We start from the raw sequence: 16,543 nt of genomic DNA, 5'->3' as shown, positions 1-16,543 counted from the left end.
TTTCCTTCAATATTTTTAGATTTAATTATGTTGTATTTCCTCCTCTCTTGTTGTGTTAATGTTTTGTATTTATCACTTCCTCTCCCAGGTAATGCTGCTATGCACAGAGCTCCTCTCAGTTCAGAGCTGTGGGAATAGATTCATGGAGCCATGTGTGATTTGTACAGCACTGTGGGACCCTTCAGGGGGAAAGACACCATAGAAATGTAAGATCATTAGCATTATAAAGATTGTGGCTGCTCTTTCTTGGATCAGAGACTTTAGATTTGTATTATGTTTCTATGTCAGAAAGGAAATATGAGCCAAAGGTGAGAAAAAAGTCTGTTCCCTGAGGTCAGATTCACATTCCATACATTAAATATTGTATATTTATTAGGACGCTGTTTTTCTTTTCCACTTTTAATGCCTCATTTTTTTCTAGACTGCCCCAATTAGATTCTGCTTCACTTTCTAAAGTTTAACCTTTTGTTAATTGGAGATCGGGGATATATCAGGGGCGTGCACAGGAATTTAAATTTGACCATTGGGGGTGGAGGGGCACATTAAAACCACACATATTGTACACAGTAAACTATATCAACACACACACATACATCATATGCATAGAAATAAACAGCTGTACACTCACCATTTCAATGAAAATCTATGTGCCGTGGAGCCATCCAAATAAATGCATCCACAAGTACTTGGCTGCGGTGTGGGCACAGAACTCCTCTGCCGATTACTGGAGCATGCCCCTGCTTGTCCCCCCTTGGGCACACCCCTGGGGATATTACATTTTAAGTTTCCACAAGGTAATAAACATGAGCAAGATTCTTTTACACCAGAAACCCAGGTTCATGAGCAATCTCCTTTGGCTCCTTCAGTCACTGCAGAGACTAGGCCAGGTTGTGAAAATGACACAGTTACTCTCCACAATGGCACTGTCCTTACAGGCCTGCTCTTCAGCTCCTTCTATCAGCAGATCAGTGGAAGACCTATAAGCAGGGCTTCAAAGAAAACCACAGATTGCATTTTCCTGGTCAAAAGGTAATTTGGGATGGTAGTTAACATGGGAGGAATGGGGAAGAAGGGAATGTGAGGAATCTAGAACATGTTGAACTTCTGATTTAAAGAGATGTCTCCCTTGCTCAAATAACTACACTATGAAAGGGTTCATCCGAAGAGGGGGAAAATACACAAGAAAGCTAAATCCATTTCTGAATTCTCTGGGTCAGATCCTCAGGTGGTGTAAATAAGCATAGCTCCATTGACTTCACACATCAGTTTACACTAGCTAAGGATCTGGCTAACTTTTTGTTGTACTTAATTTACGTTTTTTTAAAAAATAAGTAAAAATGTATGGTTTTATCTTCATGACAGATTAGGTTTCAATAATTGTAATGATTCCTCCCTTTTAGAATAGGTTTCAGCTTCATTCCATGATAAAAAAGTCTTCCATCAGGTACTTTCATTGCAGAATTACAGAAGTTGGTTAGCCAAATTCTGATGTCATTTACACCAGGGTTATTCCAGACTTTGTTTGAGCTACTCCAGAGTGACTCTATTGTAAATGACAAAAGAATGTGATTCAATATCCCTATGATCTGAGTCATACTCACATAACATGTACCTTTCTCCCCAGCACAATACCAAGTTTTTATATATTTGGTAATACTTTATATAAGCAGCCCCCTATTTTTAAAAAATATATATATTTATAATAAGAAAAATGTTCAAAGAGGGGGTTTTTTGCTAGAAAGAGAAAAGCACTCTACACCGTTCACACACATATTGGGACTGCTGTTTTAAAATCTCTGCACCAATCCTGTCCCTATAAAGGCAAAAATATGACTGACTCCAAAGTTGGATCTGGTCCTTTATTGCTAGATTATGATACCCTTAGGACGCACATTGAGGAGCAATTTAGAGTCTGATCCACTGAAGTCAATGGGGATCTTTCCTCTGATTTCAAGTGAGCTATGGATCAGGCTGTTACTCCACGAGTAGCCCCATTGACTTCAGTTGGGCTATTCATGGCATAAACTACTATTCAATGGGAATCAGAGTATCATAATCTGGTCCTTAGTGTTTTTAGATGCATTATTTCATAACTTGCAAAGCATAGAATCATAAAATCATAGAATATCAGGGTTGGAAGGGACCTCAGGAGGTCATCTAGTCCATCCCCCTGCTCAAAGCAGGACCAATCCCCAACTAAATCATCCCAGCCAGGGCTTTGTCAAGCCTGACCTTAAAAACTTCTAAGGAAAGAGATTCCACCACCTCCCTAGGTAACGCATTCCAGTGGTTCACCACCCTCCTAGTGAAAAAGTTTTTCCTAATATCCAACCTAAACCTCCCCCACTACAACTTGAGACCATTACTCCTCGTTCTGTCATCTGCTACCACTGAGAACAGTCTAGAGCCATCCTCTTTGGAACCCCCTTTCAAGTAGTTGAAAACAGCTCTCAAATCCCCCCTCATTCTTCTCTTCCGCAGATTAAACAATCCCAGTTCCCTCAGCCTCTCCTCATAAGTCATGTGTTCCAGTCCCCTAATCATTTTTGTTGCCCTCCACTGGACGTTTTTCAATTTTTCCACATCCTTCTTGTAGTGTGGGGCCCAAAACTGGACACAGTACTCCAGATGAGGCCTCACCAATGTCGAATAGAGGGGAATGATCACGTCCCTCGATCTGCTGGCAATGCCCCTACTTATACATCCCAAAATGCTATTGGCCTTCTTGGCAACAACAGCACACTGTTGACTCATATCCAGCTTCTCGTCCACTGTAACCCCTAGGTCCTTTTCTGCAGAACTGCTGCCTAGCCATTCAGTCCCTAGTCTGTAGCGATGCATGGGATTCTTCCATCCTAAGTGCAGGACTCTGCACTTGTCCTTGTTGAACCTCATCAGATTTCTTTTGGCCCAATCCTCTAATTTGTCTAGGGCCCACTGTATCCTATCCGTACCCTCAGGCGTATCTACTTCTCCTCCCAGTTTAGTGGCATCTGCAAACTTGCTGAGGGTACAATCCACACCATCCTCCAGATCATTAATAAAGATATTGAACAAAACCGGCCCGAGGACCAACCCTTGGGGCACTCCACTTGATACCGGCTGCCAACTAGACATTGAGCATGCCCTAAAACATTTTAATGAAAATTTTTAAAGGATGATGCTGTAACAAGCTACCATAAAGCATGCTCAATAGAGATAATGTAGATGTAAAAGTTTAAACAGTGAGAGTAATTAACCATTGGAACAGCTTACCAACGGTCATGGTGGATTCTCCATCACTGACAATTTTTAAATCAAGATTGGATGTTTCCTGCAAGATCTACTCTATGAATTACTTTGGGGAAGTTCTATGGCTTGTGTTATATAAGAAGCCAGACTAGACGAGCACAATGGTCCCTTCTGGCCTTGGAATCTATGAATCTATGTTATTAAAAACAATGTATAATCTGTTATTTAAATTATTACAAACCATTAAGTGTCATACTTAATAAACACTAACCCCAGGCTGTTTAAATGGAACCCTGATGGACACTTAGCAAAAATAATTTTAAAATGCATAACATATGTAGAGAGTATTCACTGTTTTTTCTTCTGATAAAAAGCAGGAGAGCTGCTTGTGCCAGACACTGACACTCTTCAAGTTTTCACAGTGCTGGGGTAGCTATACTTTAATACAGTATACTGTGTGCATAACCTTATCACAGTTAAATATGGGCCAGAAATGAAGGAGAAAAAAAACAACAACCCAATCCAACGTATTTAGGAATTCTAGGCTGCTGGTTATTAAAGTGCCCTTCGTTCACCTGCTACATCCAAATCAAAAGGCTGTGATTGGCGTTTAGTCTTGTAAACTGGTATTGTGTGAGCAGTGGGCAGCTGGAGCCCTCTGAGAATCTTCACTTGTCAGAGATGAATCAATCATCTCGAAAGATGTCAGCATCTGCCCAAACCATTTTATATTAGAATAAATGGCAGATGGTGGTGTTTTTATATTTAATCAGTTCCACCAAATGCAGTTTCATCTCTTATAAAACTAAACCATCTGCAGCATGTAGGTGTATAAATCTAGCTAAATGCCCATTGCAGAACCTTTCCTCTTAAAGGTAAATTGTACGTATGAACATTTATGGACGGTAAGTACAATAAATATCAAAAGCTTTAAAAAAAACCTGCTGTTTTCTTATAAATATGTATATTACTAAAATATAAATATTTTATATCAGAGGTCTATGCTTAATACCTATTTTAGTTTCTTCTTATTTATGTAACTACTCAAATTTGATAGCATGAAAATACTTTCTGTGAAAGAGATCATTCCCCCTTTTCTGTACAACTTTATGGACTTGGTCCCAATTTTGAAAACACTGCACAGGAGTAGCATTACTCACATGCATAGACCTACAAAAATCAATAGGACAAAACACAAATAAAGTTACTCACATCCAGAACTGTCTGCAGGATCTGGCCCTTGAAATAGAAACTCTTCAGCATATCTTTACTTTGTCACGATTTCTCTGTGCAGCAGGTTGGGCACATTGGCTAAATGGCATTCAAAAAAAAAATTGGACACCCACAACACTAATATAAGATATCTTTTAACATACATTTGCGCAGCACCATCTGGGTGGGGTTCGACCAACTACAGGTTGGCGAGCTGATTTCAAATACAGACAGATGGAGTTCTTTTTTTTAGTTTTTTCTTTTTTTCCTGTGTAGAGCAGACACACATCTTTGCACCAACTGCACTCATTGCACGTTTTTCCTTAACCAAGTAGCAGGCTATGTGAGTACATAGCAATCGGGGGAGTGAGTGGGAACTACTTTAACATACTGGACTCTGCTCAGGCTTATGCTACTAATGCAGCCACCTCTAATGTCTAAAACTAGTTCCCTCTCTCCCATGAAACATCTATTTTGAGTTGCAAAAAGACAAAATTACTAGTTCACAGCAAATTACTAAATGTATATCTAGTTATTCTGTATTTCTACAGCCTTGGAAGCTGACCTAAAAAACAAAAACCTGCCGTAGATTTGAAAAAAACCCAAAACTCTGCTGTGTTATAAACCTGAAGTGTTATAAGAGCGATTAAAATTTTCCTTGCAGTGGTGACAAATATAGCATAAGGCTTGTGTGTGCTGTTAAACAGCTGTTGTATTTCTCCCCAGCAGCGGCTGCATTTCTGTGATTGATTAAGGAACACTGCAGACAGACAGAATACAGCAGATAGACAAAAGTACTTAATGAATCTTCAGGTTGAAGGGTGCCCATAAAAATAAAACGATTTAAGTGAATTTCAGTATTGTTTAAAGGCTCCAGATGGACAACTTTGGAAACAGTAGGCACAAAACAGGTACAGGACAGACAGCAGCATTGCAATAATCTTAATAATGTGCCTGAGCTCTGACCTGGAGGGGACACTTCTAAAGATGAGAGGCTACACGTGCCTATGCAATGCTTGACCTCCCAGCTAAAAGTGTATTTTTTGTGATGTGAACACTTGTTCTTCAGCAATTTGGCTGAGACCATTAATAAATAAATGTATCTTCACAAGAAAATTAATAAGTAGAAAATAATGTTATGCATGGCATGCATGCGCTGACAGAAGAGTGCACTTTAAGGATTGGGCAACTTGGGTCATTCCAGTTCCGCTGCTAACAAAAGAGATCTAAATGTACAGACCCGAACCAGAGCTTACTCTCAGTTAGCATAGCTTGCAGTGCCTAGCCTACAGTATCTAACCCCATTCCTATGGTTCTGGAGTCTAAGCATAGAATTTAGGAACCCTGTCCAAAATAACTACAAAAAACATAAATAAATAGACCAGGACTGATGCAAATCCCTGGCTCTGAGCCCCAAATGTTGATAAGTTCAGAGCCAGTTCTGAACTTCGCAGCCAGTCTCTTTTAATAATGAGCCAAACCAAAATGTTGGCTTTTGAGACCCCTGAGATTCATGGAACTTCCAATTCTGATCCAAACTTTAGGCCCCAGTTGTGGCCTACCCCACTGCTAACAGTGGGACTAGTGCAAAGCCTAGCCCCTTGTCAGGGTTCCCTCCCCACTCTGAACTCTAGGGTACAGACATGGGGACCCGCATGAAAGACCCCCTAAGCTTATTTCTACCAGCTTCGGTTAAAACTTCCCCAGGCACAAATTCTTTGCCCTTGGAGGGTATGCTGCCACCACCAAGTGATTTAATAAAGAATCAGGGAGAGAACCACTTGGAGTTCCTATTCTCCCAAAATATCCCCCCAAGCCTTTACACCCCCTTTCCTGGGGAGGCTTGAGACTCAACAAGATGAGCACAGACCAACCTTGGGTTTTTTTAGGACACTAAAAAAAACCCAATCAGATTCTAAAAGAAACAGAACTTTATTATAAAGAAAAAAGGTAAAAGAAGCACTTCTGTAAAATCAGAATGGAAGATCATCTTACAGGGCAATCAGATTCAAAAACACAGAGGATTTCTCTCTGGGCCAAACTTTAAAGTTACAAAAAGAAAACGAGGAATACACCTTCCTCTCAGCACAGAGAAAATCACAAGCCAAAACAAAAATAAGTTAATGCATTCCCTTGCTAGTACTTACTAATTCTAATGGAGTTGGATTGCTTGTTTCCTTGATCTGTGTCTGGCAAGCACACAGAAAAGACAGACCAAAACCTTCCCCCCCACCCCAGATTTGAAAGTATCTTGTCCCCTTTTGGTCCTGGTGCCAGCCAGGTTACCTGAGCTTCTTAACCCTTTACAGGTAAAAGGATTTTGTGCCTCTGGCCAGGAGGGATTTTATAGTACTCTATACAGGAAGGTTGTTACCCTTCCCTTTATATTTATGACACCCCTGGTCTGTAGATACCCCACAACAAAGTGGATGGAGAAGGAATAGTGACTGGCAGGGGATGAGACGATTCCTGTCTCTGGCTCATCCTCCTACCTGCTGGCCAAAGTACCTGCCCCATAAAATTTTGACGGAGGAAGTAACTACTCCTTGTCAAGGGCTGGCAACTCTCTTTCTCTCCCATTTGAAACAAGACAGGAGCAGAAAAAGAGTCAATTCCCTTGAGGGACTTCTTTGGGACAGTGCAGTTATTCATCACCCTTTACTCAGGGCTGAGCCTAAAGGCTCCATCTAGCCATTGTGATTGAGCACCAACCGATTGAGCAAGCTAGTTGCAGATGCCGTTACTTAAGCTAAGGAAATCGGCTGCCCCATCTAGGTTAACAAAGTGGTTTCAGTTTACAGTGGTTCATGGAAAGCTTGTCTTCAGTTTCAACCCAAGGTTGTTCACAAACCATCAAGCCTAGTTTCAGTTTGAGTTTCAGGATCAAACAAGGCCCCAGACTCAAACAGTAACTCAGCTGAAACTGCTGAGTTTCCCCTGATAGCAACACAAAAGCGAAAACTGATCCAAGCTCACATTTTTAGCAGACTGGAGTTATAACCAGAGGCAACCGAGTTGTAACCAGAGGCAACTTGGTAGATTCCACTGAGTCACTGTTCACGTTTTGGGTCTTGTGTTCGCTCCTGCACTAGCCCTTTTTAAAAAACAAAAAACAAAAAAAACCCTCCATTTTAAATAACTCTGTATTGTATCATACTTGCATAATGGCTATACGTGGGACTGTGATGGGATGTTCACCCCACACCGCTCCTGAAGTGATTAAGGTGGCTCAGGAGAGGCTAATTAACCTAGTAGGCTGCACCTGTGGGGATACATAGGCTTGACTGACAAGCCCTAATTGAAGATGAAGCCCATTTGGGCTGGAGCAGGCAGGAGCTTGTAAAGCCAGGAAAAGAGAGCAGATGGGTGCTGCAGTAATTCACTGGGCCTAGTGAGAAAAGGAGGAAATCCAGGGGGGAGCAGAAGCCCTGGGATCCTGACCATGGGGGAAAGGGTTTACGAAGAGGGGTAGTGGAGAAGGAAGCTTGCAGAGTGTGGAGTAGAAAGAAGCCCAGGGAAATGGCAGCAAGGATTGAGATGGTGCAGACCTTGGCTGCTAATTGTAAGGTCTCTGGACTGGAACTCAGAGTAGTGTGTGGGCCCAGGTTTCCTACTGGCTATTGGGAAAGTGGCACAGGCTTGAATTGGAAGACTGTCTCAAAAGGCACATGGACAGCTGGTCTGCTGAGACTCTGTTATTCCAGAAAGGGAAAACTACATAGTGACCTGACTGGAGGGCCAAGCCACGAAGAGGAAGCACTGCAATCCCTAAAGAGCAAGAGAGGCTGTGTTATGAGCAACTAAAAGAAGGGGGCATCAGACCTCGCAGAGCTAATCCCCAGATGCAGTCACCAGAGGGTGCCCCACCAGTGGGTGTATCCCATGACAGGGACATTATCACCTAAGAACAAATAATCATTTATATGCTTTATAAAAAGTCTCTGCTTAGAGAATCAAAACAAATAGTTACCCAGAATTGTCACCCAGTTTACATTTTTCTTCCCGAATCAAACAAGTGCTTCTGCAGCTATTGCAATACGTGTCTGCTTTTGCTACCTGGAAGGAATTGCTGAAATTATTTTTTACTGTGAATGGTGCTTTTAAGTATCTGATCTAGCTACTGCCCCCAGAGCTTTCAGAATCAGATATTTAAATTCCTCTGTTTTGGTTTTCAGGGGGCTTCAGCAGCTTGCAAAATATGGTCGTTGTTATTAAAAAACACTTTCTGTATATAGCACTGTAAATTTATGTGGGACTTTAAATTCCAAACAACATGTTCTCTAACCCTAAAAATGCTATAATTAAAGGTGGGCCAGGATTTTTTATTTTGCTGGTGATTCTGGAAAAACAGAAAATATGTTTGGGGTAAACCCAAAACCAATGTCTTTCACAATTTTCAACAAATCAAAAAGTAAAATTCATTTTTATGTGAAACTAAACATTTTGTTTTCATTTCAGTCATTTTTAAATAAAAGTGAAGGAAATTTCTAAACCAAAAGTCATTTTGAAAATATCAAAACAAAACACTGATTTTTTTTCAGAAATGTTCTTTGGTGTGTTGTGGGGTTTTTTTTCAACCAAAAAAATTTGATGAAATGGATATGAATTCACACAATTCTTTGGTGCTCCAAATCTGCATTTCTGGCCAAAAACTGGTGTAAAAAATTTCATTCAGCTCTACTTCTAATACAAGATATCAAAGACAAGGCAGAGAACAAAAGTTCAGAAAAGCAAAGGTATGCACAGAATTATTGGTGTGAAAATGTAGAAAAGATTCCTGGATGGAGACTGATCCATACATAGAGGTAGCATGGCAAAAGGCACAAATTTGAAAGTGGAGAAGGACACAAAGGGGGAAAAGTAGGGCAGCAAGATGAGAAGTAGGTATGGTCAAGTTTGAAGGTGAGGCCAGAAAGCATTAGTTTGAGGCAGAAAAACAGGGAGCCATTAAACTGAGGAAAAGCAAAACTACTACTAGATCATTTCATCAACCAGCCTGACAAATAGCTATACAATTCACAGCTTATATTGCTGGCTAACAAATTCCTAACTGTACCAACTATGCAAAAAGTTTAAAATACGCATCAACTGAGAATTCTGTTTTGTTTATGGAGCAGTGCAATGTGGCAGGAGAGGTCTCTTGTCTTCTGTCGTTGCCTTTGTATGACATTCAGTGCGCTAGTTTAAAATGTAGTGTGCTTTATGAAGCCATGTGAGGGACCCAGATGCAAAAATAACCTCTGAGTTCTGCTCTGCAGGCTAATGGAGACCAGGTGCATTGTGGTCATGAACAACTTTGCCACTGGGGAGGGGAAAGAAGAGCGTGCCAACTGCTTCACTCCAACAGTATTGCTTCCCAGCCTATTTATAGTGCTGAATTAACAGTCTTGTAGGGCAAATGTTTTGTCTGCCCACTTGGAAGAAGACAACTGGCAACTGAGAGGGAAGAGATAGCAGGAGTAATAAGAATCGTAATTCAATAATACATAGATTTGGCTATAATGAAAACGTAAGTCCCTTGTAAAACATAGTGAGGAAAATGCAGCAAACATGGCAGGATAGTGCCATAATCAGAGCTCAGAAATGGTGCTAAAACATGCAGTTTTATCAGTCTAAGGGCAAATGATCTCCTCTGAAGATATTGGAGCTCCTCTGGATTTACCAGTTTAAATGAGAGCAGACTCTGGCCCAAGATATCAATGTGAAATAACTACTTCCTCATGCCTGCATAGTTTTTCAAAACGCTTTGCAATGGACAAACAGAACATGGAGTTCTCTCTTAATATTCTGACCAAAAAGAACACAGACAAAGCTAGGCTGGAGATGGAAGGTGTAATTTCCAATTAGAACAGACATACCCATGCCAGCTCTGATGGAGCTAGTATGCTAAAAATAGAAGTGTAGCTGCAGGGCACGAGCAGCAGGAGGGGCTAGCTGCCAAAATACATACCTAATTTCTCAGATGGGATTGTACAGCTAGGCCCTCACACCACTACTCATGCTGCTGTGGCTACACTTCCACCTCCAAAGCAGACATACCCTGTGATTAGCATCTGTCTTTAAGATTATGGACATAGATATGCAAAGGCAGCAGTGGACACCCTATCTCTTGAGACGTTTAAAACTGAACATGACAAAGCATAATGCCGGCAGACCCCGGTCACCAGCAGGCAGGTTCGAACCTGGGACCTCTGGAGCTTAGTGTATGAGCCTCTACTGCATGAGCTAAAACATGGCTGTTAACTAAGGCTGTAGAGCAGACTCATTTTATCTCTCTCTCTTGCTCTCTCTAAGCGGTCTCGGTGCCACGGGATGGGACAGAACACCACATCCAGAAGAAAAAAGAAAAGGAGTACTTGTGGCACCTTAGAGACTAACCAGTTTATTTGAGCATGAGCTTTCGTGAGCTACAGCTCACTTCATCGGATGCATAGCATATCGTGGAAACTGCAGAAGACATTATATACACACAGAGACCATGAAACAAAACTTCCTCCCACCCCACTGTCCTGCTGCTAACAGCTGTTACTCACATCCGATGAAGTGAGCTGTAGCTCACGAAAGCTCATGCTCAAATAAACTGGTTAGTCTCTAAGGTGCCACAAGTACTCCTTTTCTTTTTTCTTTTTACGAATACAGACTAACATGGCTGTTACTCTGAAACACATCCAGAAGGTGTGTGGGTTACAAAAGCACTAAAGAATGTGCTGTAGGAAAAAATCCTGCATCGCCAGAGGGTGAGTTGGACGAACTAATATGTCATTGCTCTAATTTCTGAGATTTTAAAACAAATCATAAACAGTTGAGGAAATCAAGAATTAAAAATAAGATGACTTTAAAAGACAAGACACTATAAACTAGCAGAAGGGAATACTCTTGTACATAATGAGCAACTGGCCTGTGACTCTGCCATAAGATATCATCAAGCCCAAGGGACTAATGGGAAATTAAAAAGAACGTCATCCACAGTTACACTAGATTAAAATAACAATTTATAAGGGATATCAACCTTCATGCATCAGGACCTAAATTTAGCAGCCTGGGATTAGGGAGAAACGTCCCCATTGTCATGTTATTGCAGAGTTGCCCATTACAATGTTTTTAGCTCTTCCTCTGCTACTGGCAACTTTTGAAGACAGGACACCAAACCAAACGGACCAGTAGTCTGACCCAGGATACTAATTCCTATTATCCTGTGAAACAATATTGTTGGATTGAGGTACTTCTAAAACAGAGTATACTTGAAACCTGGATATTAACATTAAATCAAAAAATGTTTGAAATTCAGGGGTCATCCACCTATTTTATGGTGAGGTAGCCAAGTCACATCAAGAAGCTGCAATTTGTGAGACATTCCCCTCAGTCTACATTTTGGAGAATAGATAAGGTAGACTGGGTTTTTCAGCATACAGTGCCTATGAGATGGTGCTGTTTCTGGTCTGTATACTTTAACTTCAACATTAACTCTGAATTTTCAAGCTTCCAAATATTTGCTTTTTTAATAACTCCAGTATTCTCAAATTGTTTCTGTTTAATTTATATCTTAATTAGAACTGTAATGGTAGCTTAGCAAAGGTCCCTAAAATCCCCTGCTATCTATTTTATCTAGTTAGTAGTAGTAGTAGTTTCCAGTAATGCCCGCTATGTACCAGACCCTTTCCTAATACAGATGAAAAAATACCACACTGAAATTCATGCAGTCAGACTGCTGCACAGCCCACGTGGAGCCCCATTGATTTGGGCCCCAACTCCAGAAAGCACATAAACACATGCTTAACTTTAACCCCATTTCTGTGGGACTGAAGCATGTGCTTAAAGAGAAAGCACCTGTTAACGTGCTCTGCTGAATAGGACTGGCCCTATGCACATACTAATGTGCTTTGCTGAATCAGGGTCCAAGTGCTGATTAAGTAGGAAATCTAATTCTTAACATTGGAAAGTGGAGTAAAATCTTAGAAGACACTTACTTTTTTTAACAGATTCTAATCTCTGATAGGCAGTGCATAATACTGCAGCTGAAAAAAAATCTAGCATGCATAGTAAACTGACTTGCATGTACGTGAGTCACTCCCTGCTACCACACAGACTATCAGATCTGTGCATATGTTCATTGGTTCCACTCAGCAGCTGATCTAGTGAATCTGATCCTATAGCTTGCTATATGGAGGTTATGGCTTTGGAACCAAAGCTCATGAGTTCTATTTGCTATACAACCTGCATAGTGTCTGTGTATATGTGCTAACTGATCATTACATATTCATAAGCAGAGTAGTAGATATTTTAAAATAGGCTGCCGCATGCACAGTCCCGCTGAGATTAAAATGGTCATTAGTATAAATATGAGACATTTTCTTCATCAATCACAGAACACAAGAGACCAAATTCTGCTTTGATTTTAACCTAGTGCAATGCCAGTCAGCTTCAGTGCAATTACTCAGAGAATAAATCAGAACAAAATTTGTTTTAAGATTTGTATTCAGCATTCAACACAGCAGCCCTGCAACAGGAAAAAACTGCAGGTCTCCACTGTAATCTAGACTAGCACTCCTCAGGTCACCAAAATGCCTATATACTGCCTATCATAAGTACAGTACATGCTTTCTCCTCTCCTACATCCTCAATTTGAGGAGGGAAATTACTTCTCATTCCATCACCTATGTCTGGATGATGAAACCTATTATTATATCACTTCTCACACAGTCTTCTCTACACTCTAAACCAAGTGTATCAGAAAAAGTCAAAATGTAATACAATATAAAAATATTGTATACACAAAATGCTCAGACATGCTCACAATCTCTTCTCTCCAAACAGGAGATTTGCAGACTTTGGAGTGGACAGCCTTCATGTTTTTTCTATGCAAAATATTTGTGCCTTTTCTATATAATTAATCAATAGGTCATTAGAGACATGTAAATGCTTTGGTTGCTTTTTCTTTTCTTATATTTTTTTCCACCTCTGCTGTTGTAACATTCTCAGGTAATTAAAAATTCTTAAGTGGGATCCTCATTCCTGTTCCAGGTTGCCATAAAAGGGCCCTATAAGCCCTGGTTCTGGAGTGGGAGAGGATTCCTCTGTAGAAGGCTCTGGGGAGCAGCCATCAGACTGCATTCCGAGCACCCTCACAAGTCTTTGCATAGGTGGTGTGCTTGGGGTGGAGCTGGAGGTGGGAGGGATGCATCAGAATGGGGGGTTCTACACAGCACTGCAGCCTAGGGAGGCTGCCATAGCTTAGACAGACTTCTCAGTGCTAACAAAATTAATGTTGGGGCCCCAGAGCAGCCTAGGATTGAGAGGGAGAAAAAGTGCCTTAAGGCCATTTTAACTCCTTCCTCCCTGAGCTATGAGTTTTGTGCTGCCATTTTTAATATTCATATATCCTTGACCTTTATTAGTAAAGGGTCATTATCAATTTGAAATACAGTTAGTTTCAAATAATGAACGACACCGGAGTCCTCTCACCTGAACTGATGTTCTGGCACCTTTGTCTTGTATGTGTCTTATTTACATTGTAAGCTCTTTTGGGCCAGGAACATGTCTCAGCTATGTTTATACAATGCCCACTAAATATATAGCACTATAAATGTTTTAGAATAATAAGAACAAATCACTTTTTGACTGCATTGTTGATACTGTTTTCATACAGGCAATTGATATTAATGCCTTTGGCCTTAGCTGATATCTATAATTATGAACAAAGGACTCTCTTGGTTGTCTCTATATCAGACCGTCAAAAAGATCCTGAAAATTTCTTTGTCTTTATGTAATATTTGCATTTTGGACACTGAAGTCATTCACGTATGAGAAATGATAGCATGTGAATGTCCTAAACATTGCAAGAATGGGTTGGACCCCCTGGGTTACAGAGAAGGTGCTCACTTATCCATAAGTAGGTTTGGAAGGATTAGATTTTTATCAGTAAATGTTGATAAACACCAAGTTCACCATACACACACACACAAACCAATGAAAAAATGTTTCCCTCAATAATAATCAAAATGTAGAGATAGATAAAGAAAGAAAAATGCCGCTGGATCACAAATATATATTCTGCACTTGTTCTATACATGCAAAATGAGTGCAAAAATATATAGTGAATATCAGCACTGCAAAATCTGGAATGCTGGTCAAAAGAGATAATTTTGCTCTTAATCTGTTACCTTTAAAATCTCTATTAGATAATCATAGAGCATTTTCCACATTTAACTGAAAATGGACACAGACTGTGACAGACTTTCCCCTTCCATCTACGGATGCGTTTTCCTCTTAATGTGCAAATGATTTCTATATGCCTATGTCCCAGTAGTTTCCCATGCAATTAATTGTTTTATCCACCCATCACCCTTGGATTAGGCTTCCAAATAATTAAATTTATAAATCTGAGAAAACCTAGTGATATTAAAACCAAATTCTGCCCCTGATGACATACAAGTGCACCTCCACCTATTTAGCAATCTAGCCAAAAAATTCCTGATCATAAGTACAGCAATTCTAATGACTACCTCATAACATACATTCCAAAAATATATTTTAAAATGTACTTGAGTTGCTAGATTATGGCACTGTATATAGAAGCTGGTAGCATTCATTAAATAATGCATCAGATATCTATTGTGTGAATGAACCACTAATAGTCAATCTGATTCTCTAATATTCTTTGGATGCAATGTACTGGATTTTTTCATCATTCCCTCTGCATGTAAATTGATCTACTGCACTGAAGAAGTACTATTTAAAACAAAAGGGTTTGATTTATAGCCAGTCTCTACCCTCATAAATCACACCTGCAGTGTGGTTCTCTGGGCTCCCTGTGTTCTGCCAGCATTTACCTTTTATAAATGATTTGGGTTTACCTCCCATTGTGATGGAGCCTAATACAATCCCATTCTTCTCTCCCAGCATTCACTCTTGCTGTTGCTCATTATTCCCACTGGGAATTCAGACCTAGTTTTTGCAAGCATGTCAGTTTTGGGGTGGGTTTTTTTTTAAAGTAAGGAATGATGAATTAAAAATGTACTTGTATGCTGTAGCTCTTTCTATCCCTAGACAGATTATGCTGTGGAATTTTTCTTCCCCATTGACTATGCATACATTAAAGTTTCTATTTGCTTCACTAATGATTTGGAACTTAAATGGGACAGCAGCTTGAAATGTCCAAGTCTTAAAGTATTTGACCTTCAAGGTAGCCCAGAGATGCTCATCAGGTAAGGTTGTTTCTTTTGTAAGAAGTTGGAATTCTCAACTTTTTAAATTATATATTTTCTAATGTAAGTATTTGTCACCTGTAGTCACTGCGTCCTAGGATTTTCCTCTTCAGTCCTCATAATCCAATCTTTGGAAGTGTCCAAAAGGGTTTATATAACCAAAAATTATTAATTATTAAAATTTATATTGCAGTAGTGCCTAGAAGCCTCAGCTAAGTTGGGACCCTTTTATTGTAAGTGCTTTGCAAACATAGTAAGACAGGCCTTGCCTCAAAGAACTGACTGACTAAGGCCCTGATTCAGGAAAGCATCCCTAGTTCAGGGCAGCATCTAACTGAGGTCAACCTGAGTTAAGCTCAGGCTTCAAGTTAAGAACATGATTCAGTGTTGTCCTGCATCTGGGCCTAAAAGACAAGGCACACAGGTGCTTCAAACAAGTAAGTGAGTGGGGATGAAACGAAACAACAAATATAGGATGTGTTGGTACAGACTGGCTCTGTATGCCATTCTTAGCCAACCAGTATCAGTGATCTCAATTTGGCACCTGCCGAGGAAATAGCATTATTATTATAACCAGCAATGGGTCCAAGCCAGAAAATTACAAGATTTCAGTCACAAATGTTAATGTTCAATGCTGTTCGAATTCAGTTTCGGAGTTCAATCCTGCAAGCCTGCAGGGCTGCACCCTTTGTTTGACTCTTTCTAAAGATGAGGTCTTGATCCTGTACTCATTTACACCTCTGTAAATCAGTAACATAACTGAAGTTATTGAAGGTAAATTGGCATAGAACCAGTGTAAATGGAGATCAAAATCAGTCCCTCAGTCTTTGGAGGAACATGTGTACAACAAAGGTTGTCCATTGTTGGAGACTTGATTAAAATAAGTATTTGTGAAA

The sequence above is a fragment of the Natator depressus genome, chromosome 3 (assembly GCF_965152275.1).
Source record: "Natator depressus isolate rNatDep1 chromosome 3, rNatDep2.hap1, whole genome shotgun sequence".
Lineage (NCBI taxonomy): Eukaryota > Metazoa > Chordata > Testudines > Cheloniidae > Natator > Natator depressus.
This window is presented reverse-complemented; position numbering follows the sequence as displayed.